This window comes from Lithobates pipiens, unplaced genomic scaffold, assembly GCF_037356315.1.
Source record: "Lithobates pipiens isolate NorthernLeopardFrog02 unplaced genomic scaffold, aLitPip1_a1.2 Scaffold_8, whole genome shotgun sequence".
NCBI classification, from domain to species: Eukaryota; Metazoa; Chordata; class Amphibia; order Anura; family Ranidae; genus Lithobates; species Lithobates pipiens.
This window is the reverse complement of record NW_027507903.1, coordinates 495,127,062-495,135,490: the sequence shown is the minus strand read 5'-3', so window position 1 is coordinate 495,135,490 and position 8,429 is coordinate 495,127,062. Positions and strand designations below refer to the sequence as shown.

At 35.0% G+C, this 8,429-nt stretch overlaps 1 long non-coding RNA gene across 1 annotated transcript; it reads left to right on the top strand.

The window, feature by feature from the left end:
* Positions 1-5,649: 5,649 nt before the first annotated feature.
* Positions 5,650-7,172, top strand: LOC143963374 (uncharacterized). The gene is made up of 3 exons (XR_013270950.1): positions 5,650-5,905; positions 6,707-6,806; positions 7,033-7,172. It is a non-coding gene; the product is annotated as an uncharacterized LOC143963374 (long non-coding RNA).
* The last annotated feature ends 1,257 nt before the right edge of the window (positions 7,173-8,429 follow it).

The following is an 8,429-nucleotide window of genomic DNA, read 5'->3' as shown; positions in this document are numbered from 1 at the left end:
GTCTAATATTCTATATCTCAGAGGCGTTTCCGAATCAATAGCATTGATAGTCAAACTGACTTAAAAGAAAGTGTGCGTTTATTTGTCACACAGTTGGCATCATAAATACAATGTAAAAAGTATAATAGTTCAGTTCAGTGTAGGTAAAATATATGAAAAATAAGCTTATGAAAACGTGTGCTTCAATGGTGCTGTCTTCTGTCCATATTGACCTCGTGTGTGTCCTCCAAGAAGAAGCAGGAAATGACGTTCTTAGACTTCTGGCAGAATTCAGCTGTCCCAAGTCATCAGTCTCTGTGTGAATATGTCAGGGTGTGTGTGTGTCTGTGAGAGTATGAGGGTACGTGTGTGTGTCCGTCAATGAGTGCCCACCTTCAATCTCGAAACATCTCGGCTTTTATGCTACATGTGCACGTCATAACCTCACAAATTTAGAACCTTGTATGGCACACATTCATATCTGCTAACTTCTGCAATGTGCGATCCAAATGTAGATACTCAGAGAGTCATATGGAGCTTGATTGACAAGCTCACATGTAACACTCCATACGTGACATAATGTGCTGTTCATATAATGTCATAACCATACATTTACATAATATGAACACATGTTAACAACTTTACATTAAGTAACTATATACTAATATGTATTAACATAACTGAGACTACTCTAAACTTATTTTAACAAGATATAATCCACAATGTATCATTGCTTTAGCTACGTAGACACATGTCTATTTTTGTCTTCTCTTGACATTCTGTACCAAGATACCATATATGTCATGCTCAAACTGGTTACATCAGAAACTAACTCAGCTTTCGATGAGGATATGTTTCACTGAACACTTGATCAAGGTCATTCACACATACTATTTACTATGATTAATCATAAAACCAAATATGTTTTGCAAGCTTGCCATAAATATATTATAATACCTATAAATGCCGAATTATGAATTTGGAATAATATTCTAACAATCCCCCCTGAATTATGATTAATCATACCAAATTGATTAAATACATTCATAACCTCATTTATGTCCCATTCACTCATTCTTGTATCAAATGATCGGACACAATATTCCTCAGAAATGAAGCAGCTAGAAATAACTCTCATTCTAAATGCTATTCTTTTTACTTTTAACTCCTCTAAGATGTATCTATCCAAAATCTGAAAATAATTGTATAGTTTCTTTTTTTTTTTTTAAAGTATATCATAATCATGACTCATATCAATAATTATTATTAATAATAATAATAATAATAATAATAATAATAATATAATTATTATTAAAATAAATGAATTATGCAATAATATATTTCCATATTTGTGCTCAAATAATATTTTAGCTCTTTGGAAATATACTTTACACTCGAAAAGTTGTCATAACTTTCCATAGTTCTATTAATAGTGATATGTTTCCTAACTAAAATGAATGATTGTGCATTTGTAACCTAAAAATATTCAATATATGAATAAGGAAAAATAAATAAAAATAATAATGATAATCCGAACTTAATATGAGCATTAATATCAGAATAATTGGATTATCAAAAAAATATATATGTGGATAAATGTTTCAGTCCTAAATTGTTTATCTATAGTAGATAAAATTTCTTCTGATCCATTTTTCTTCATGCAATGTCTTTAAAATTTCTTCTTCAAGTTCGGTTAGGTTAGAAAAACCTTGTTGAATAAGATAAATCAGTCATAAATATGAAGTATAAATCTTTTGTCCAATATTCTTTCCGAAAGGATCTCTTCTTTAACTTTGAATTTCCTGATATTCTCTTTGCTCTTCATAGGAGCGTGCTATCCTCCATATTTATTTGATTTTAGATGCCATATCTGTAAAAGAGATGGAGTATCATTAATTTGGCATAAAATATTTACATTAAATTCTTGTAACTTATTCTTTATTTTTTCAACAAATGTTAAAACATTGTAGGACAATTAACTTTGTGAATTAGTTAAACTATATGTAAAATAATACTATCCTGTATTTCCTTCAAAGAGAACTTCTGTATGACAATGTACTGTCCTTATCCTGTCTAAAATGACCTCAGCTATAAAACATATGTACTGTGAAGTTTAGGTATGACTTGATGCAACATTTCTTTTTAATCATGATACAAATCCATATTTTCACAAACAAAGATTTTATATCACCCAGAGACAACAATGGACTATGCCTTTGTTCTTATCTCTAAAAGATTAAAAATATGCGTAACTGTATTCTGTGTTGAAGCTTTTATTCTAGTGTTAGAATGTTCTTCAGTAACAAGTACTGATTCTATGTCCTACTCTGTTCTTATGCTGGAAACCTGAGATGAAGACTTCTCAGATACAGTTGTATAAACATGTGCTGGTGTACATTTCTGAAGATGTCTTCCTTCTACATCTAAATGAATGTGTTTGCCTGATAAAGCTCTGAACCATAGAGGATATCTTTTACAACATTCTTTAAAACTATCTTCCTCAAAAATATCTTTTAGTGAGCAGTCAGGTGTCTGTACAATGATTTTGTTTGATTTTACTATGCTCTCTGTAGCTTTAATTGCATAGTGAACACTTAGCAGTTGCTTTACACCTGGCTCAAAAGTTTTTTCCAAAACTGATAAAACTCTGGAGAAATAGGCAATTATTTTCTCCTTACCCTTTAGTAATTCAGACAATGTTACTGAGATGGCATTCTCAGATACATGAGTTTTCAAAATAAAAGATACTTCAACGTTTCAAAGGCATTTTTCTCATTTGGACCCCATTGGTCAACTATATTACCTTTATTTCTCAAAAGATTATAGAGTGGATTAACTTTTTCTGCGAAACAGTGTACAAACTCTTTGCAAAGATTTATTTTATGCAAAAATTCATGCAATGCCTTATGAGTTGTTGGAGTTGGAATTGCAGTAATATCTCTAACTGTTTCTTGCAACAGTTGTCTCTTTGTCATAAATTGGAAAATCTTTTAAAACTTTCATAAGTTTGTCATGTATTTGCAACTTTAGTTTTGCAGTTCTACATAATAAGTTTTTATGTTTCATTTCTACTTCATTAGTAGCATCAACATTCTCCATATCCGAATTTTCCGGAATATAAGAAGGTAGCTTAGACTTGGATACAGTCTTTTTGTCATCTGTATTTATTACAGCAACCTGTCTACTGTCATTTTGTAACTCTAGCAAATTCATTTTTTTAGATTCTAATTGTTCTTCAAGATTTTCTATGTAATTACAAAAAATCTCACAGTTTGGACAACTAAGAGAAACTTGGGACACATTTTCATGTATTCCTGTGTTCTGTACATTGTTAGTTTCTGTCTGCTTTAGTGTAAACATATTTTTAACAGGTAAAATATTAATAATCATCTTATTAAATATTCTCACTAGGTTCAAAATGTTCGATATCTTTTTACGCTCTTTCATAACAGTAAATTTATTTTTCTCTATCTGCAAATTGGCTTGTAAACATTCATTGTACATATATGCCCATAAGTCACTGTCATTTGGGTAAAAAGACACATCTTTAAACTCTAGTTTGCTTTCTCTCGCTATATCATCAATAAATTCCATGACTTTTACTCACCGTATTTAGAAGAATTTCTTGTCTTCAACCGTCTGATACTGTACTGTTGACCACATCGGATGCAACACAAACGCCTCTTGGTTGATAGGTTCTGAACCGTCTTTTATCTCGAGACTTGAATCTTCTGCGCTAATATCTCCCCCCTCAGCAAGGATCGAGATTTCCGTAAAAATTGAGAAATGACGGCACTGTCTCCTGGCTGGCTCGCCAAATTGAAGAATATTAATATTGTCTAATATTCTATATCTCAGAGGCGTTTCCGAATCAATAGCATTGATAGTCAAACTGACTTAAAAGAAAGTGTGCGTTTATTTGTCACACAGTTGGCATCATAAATACAATGTAAAAAGTATAATAGTTCAGTTCAGTGTAGGTAAAATATATGAAAAATAAGCTTATGAAAACGTGTGCTTCAATGGTGCTGTCTTCTGTCCATATTGACCTCGTGTGTGTCCTCCAAGAAGAAGCAGGAAATTACGTTCTTAGACTTCTGGCAGAATTCAGCTGTCCCAAGTCATCAGTCTCTGTGTGAATATGTCAGGGTGTGTGTGTGTCTGTGAGAGTATGAGGGTACGTGTGTGTGTCCATCAATGAGTGCCCACCTTCAATCTCGAAACATCTCGGCTTTTATGCTACATGTGAACGTCATAACCTCACAAATTTAGAACCTTGTATGGCACACATTCATATCTGCTAACTTCTGCAATGTGCGATCCAAATGTAGATACTCAGAGAGTCATATGGAGCTTGATTGACAAGCTCACATGTAACACTCCATACGTGACATAATGTGCTGTTCATATAATGTCATAACCATACATTTACATAATATGAACACATGTTAACAACTTTACATGAAGTAACTATATACTAATATGTATTAACATGACTGAGACTACTCTAAACTTATTTTAACAAGATATAATCCACAATGTATCATTGCTTTAGCTACGTAGACACATGTCTATTTTTGTCTTCTCATGACATTCTGTACCAAGATACCATATATGTCATGCTTAAACTGGTTACATCAGAAACTAACTCAGCTTTCGATGAGGATATGTTTCACTGAACACTTGATCAAGGTCATTCACACATACTATTTACTATGATTAATCATAAAACCAAATATGTTTTGCAAGCTTGCCATAAATATATTATAATACCTATAAATGCCGAATTATGAATTTGGAATAATATTCTAACAATTCCCCTATATATATATATATATATATATATATATATATATATATATATATATATATATATATATATATATATATATATATATATATACACACACACATACACCATAGAAAGGGAATTAACATTTATATACATGTATTACATTATATATATATATATATATTTATTATATGTAAAATATGAATATGGGAATGTTATATATGTATATAAATGTTAATTCCCTTTCTATGGTGTGTGTGTGTGTATATATGTATATATATATACCCTTTCTATGGTGAATATATATATATTCCCATTGAGTGTAATATAGGGGGATATTTAGAAATATTTTCCTGGTAATTTAGTGATACATTACATGATTACTTCCAGCTGACAGTTTATTTTTACATTTTCTCGTTTTTTTTGCTTCTCCCGTAAACCCAGAGCTGGGTGTTGTACAACACACTGACATTGCCTGCACTGTACACCCCATATACAGGACAACGGCTGTGCAGGTTGTTATTTCTCCAAATTACAACTCACATTTTTTTTTTTAAGAATAGTGTGCTAAGCATGGCTTAAGTGCTTAGACTTCATTCACCCGGCTGTAAAAAAGAAATAAAATAAAAATACATTTTGTATTTTATTTCCGGATCTGAACGCAGCTGCATTGTCTTCAATGGAGACATTCACAGGGGTGTGTGAACATGCCCTGCATTCAGATCTCTTGAAGACATGGGACAGGCTGGCCATACTGTAGTATTAACCCCGTAGTGGCAGGGTCACTTTAACATTTTGACCATTATGCATGTAATGGGGTGGTTGATTTACTAAAACTGAATCACTCGGAATCTGGCACAGCTCTGCATAGTAACCAATCAGCTTCTAATTTCAGCTTGTTCATTTAAGCTTTGATATTAAAACCTGGAAGCTGATTGGTTTCTGTGCAGATCTGTACCAGATATTGCACTCTCCAGTTTTGGTAAATCAACCCCAATGAGTGTCTGTTCTGTATTCATTTTGATAATTGACCATGTTCTCCTTTGTTCTCTTCCACAGCCATCTACCTCTCTCTAAATGATGGACTATAACTACCACATGAAACGAAAATGCCAATTTTATTCTTTCTAGCAGGTATGTATCTACATTATACATTTATCCTCATTCATGTCTGATATGCAAAATAAAATGACAGTTAAAATATTTTTGGTTTTGGAAAGGGTTACAATCAATGACAGGTTCTTCTTTGCTATGTGTCTCCCTACTATTAGTACTCCCATATATAATTCCCCTTATTTCCTGTCCGGGTCACCACTGTCCCAAGAACTAAAATGGCCCCTTTCACACAGTGTGGACTCCGGTTGTGATCCGCTTGCTCAGCAGGGGATCTGTCCGCTGATCCCCGCAAAGTAGGAGGATGACAGGTCCATGTCCGATCTACAGCCTGCTCTACAGCCCACTGTGCTCTATGAGAAGTTGGATGTAAATGGCCCGGCTGTCCGTTTACACCCGACTGCCCTCCAATCCAATACGCCCAGGCGGTAGGGAACGGATCCTCTTCCTTTTGTTTTTGGTGGATCGGAGGGGAGGTAGGCAGGTGTAAACGCACAGTAAAGGCCATTTACACCCGCTGCTCCAGAGAGCAGATTGGAGGGTGCCTGAAAAATGGACTGACAGGCCCAATCAGAATGCTAAGAAAGGGAACCAATGAGGGAAAATCTCTAAGATAGCAGTAGCAGCCTGGCAAAGACTCAGCCTTGTTGGGGAGATTTCAGGGGAGATCTCCCCAACAAGGAAACTTCCAGCAATAAAAAACCCAGAAGAAGAATCCTCCTTTTCTTACCCTATCCCAAATTTAAAAAAAATGTTTTGGCTGAAGTTCTATTTTAATGTAATTATACCTATAACCTGTTTTTCTTTTGTTTGCCTCTTTAGTTACTTGTGCTTGTGGGTGGGGCTTATCCATCATTTTTCGGCGTCATGGGACAAGGACGTGCGTTAATACTCGTCTTCGTTATCGCCGGTATATATGTAGGTAAGTATTAGACTGATTACTGTGTGTTCTTACATAAAGGGACAATGGATCTCACTTTCACCAACTGTTCACTACAGGTGAATCTTTCTGGTACTTTGTTTTAAATGCAAGTGATTGATTCACCACTACTGAATGTTTACTGAAAGTGACTTCACCGCTTTCTAAATATGCCCTAATGTGTTATAATAAAATATCTCATTCTCTTCATTTTTTATGATTCCTACAGGTCCATTGGCCAATATCCAGAACAACGGTTGGGAGACGGTACGTTCGATTGGCTGTACAGCAGAACTTCAAATTAATAACACTAAGCTGCTGTGGAAGATGTTGTCAACACCGGTGAAAAGTGTCCTAAAAAATATTGTGTTAAGTACACATATCTCATACTAACATGGGTAAACATGCCGTAGAAACATAATCAGCACCATACTGACACAATCAGGAACATGCCATGGAAACACAACCCATATCATATGGACACAATCAGGACCACGCCATAGAAACACAACCCATATCATACACACACAATCAGGGCCATGCCATAGTAACACAATCAATATCATACTGTCACAGTTAGGAAAGTCACTTGCAGGACATAACACTGCACAATTCTGCTTGCCAATGAGGGAGCAGTAAGGGAGCTGGCCAAGCCAGTGGGGGAATGATGCTATTGGAGCAGGTGTGTGGTCTCTACCAACCCTAGTGTTGGGAAGCTGCCACCTATTTTGTTCCAACACATTGCGGTGCAACACATGTGCTTTCCAGTGTGTTGAGGGTCAAGTGCATCGGGTGATAAATTTGTGTGTACCCTGACCCTATAGTGCCTAAACCATGTGTTGTTGTCAAGCGCATTTAGGGCTCATTCACACCATGGCATATTATTGCCAAACCCAGAGCAGATCTTCCCATGTCTGGCCAGTAAAGTCATTTTCTTAACACGGTCCTAGTATATTCATTCCACAGACTTTAATTTAGGGGGTACAAAATAACTAAAGACTGGAATCTAAACATGTTCTCTATTATGTTTTCTAGAAAGAAACGGGAACATTTAAGGACATCGGAACCTTCATTTACAGACACCAAAGCAGAAGTCGAGGGTAAAAAAGTGAATGTTCAGAAAGAGGAACAGCTGCTACAAAAGAAAAGGACGACGACAACAACAAAGAAAAAGTTTCATCTCAGATGTTGCGCTGTGAATATAACTATGAGATCTATGATAACATTTCAAAAAAAGTATTAACTTCTCAAAAAACTTTGTCTCTCTTTCTTTACAGATATCATCTCCCTTGGCGTCAGAGTGGTTTGAGATTAAACATTGTGAATGCATGAGGGCAATAATTGCCCCTCCTAAACGACCTCCTGTGCTTACCCATGAAGCTTTCAATTCTGTGTTCCATTTTAAACAGTAAGTACTTTTTCCAGTGACATAATATTTACCTTTAAAAATTTAATTTAGACATTAACCAGAGCAACATTTATACCTGTATACCCCTTGTGGACCACAGCAATGTTTACATTTTAGCTATTGGCCTATTGATTCCAAGATATCTTTGTCATTACTTACATGACAGCATCCGGCACGACAACTTCTATGTGACGGCTTACTTCAGACAGAGAGATACA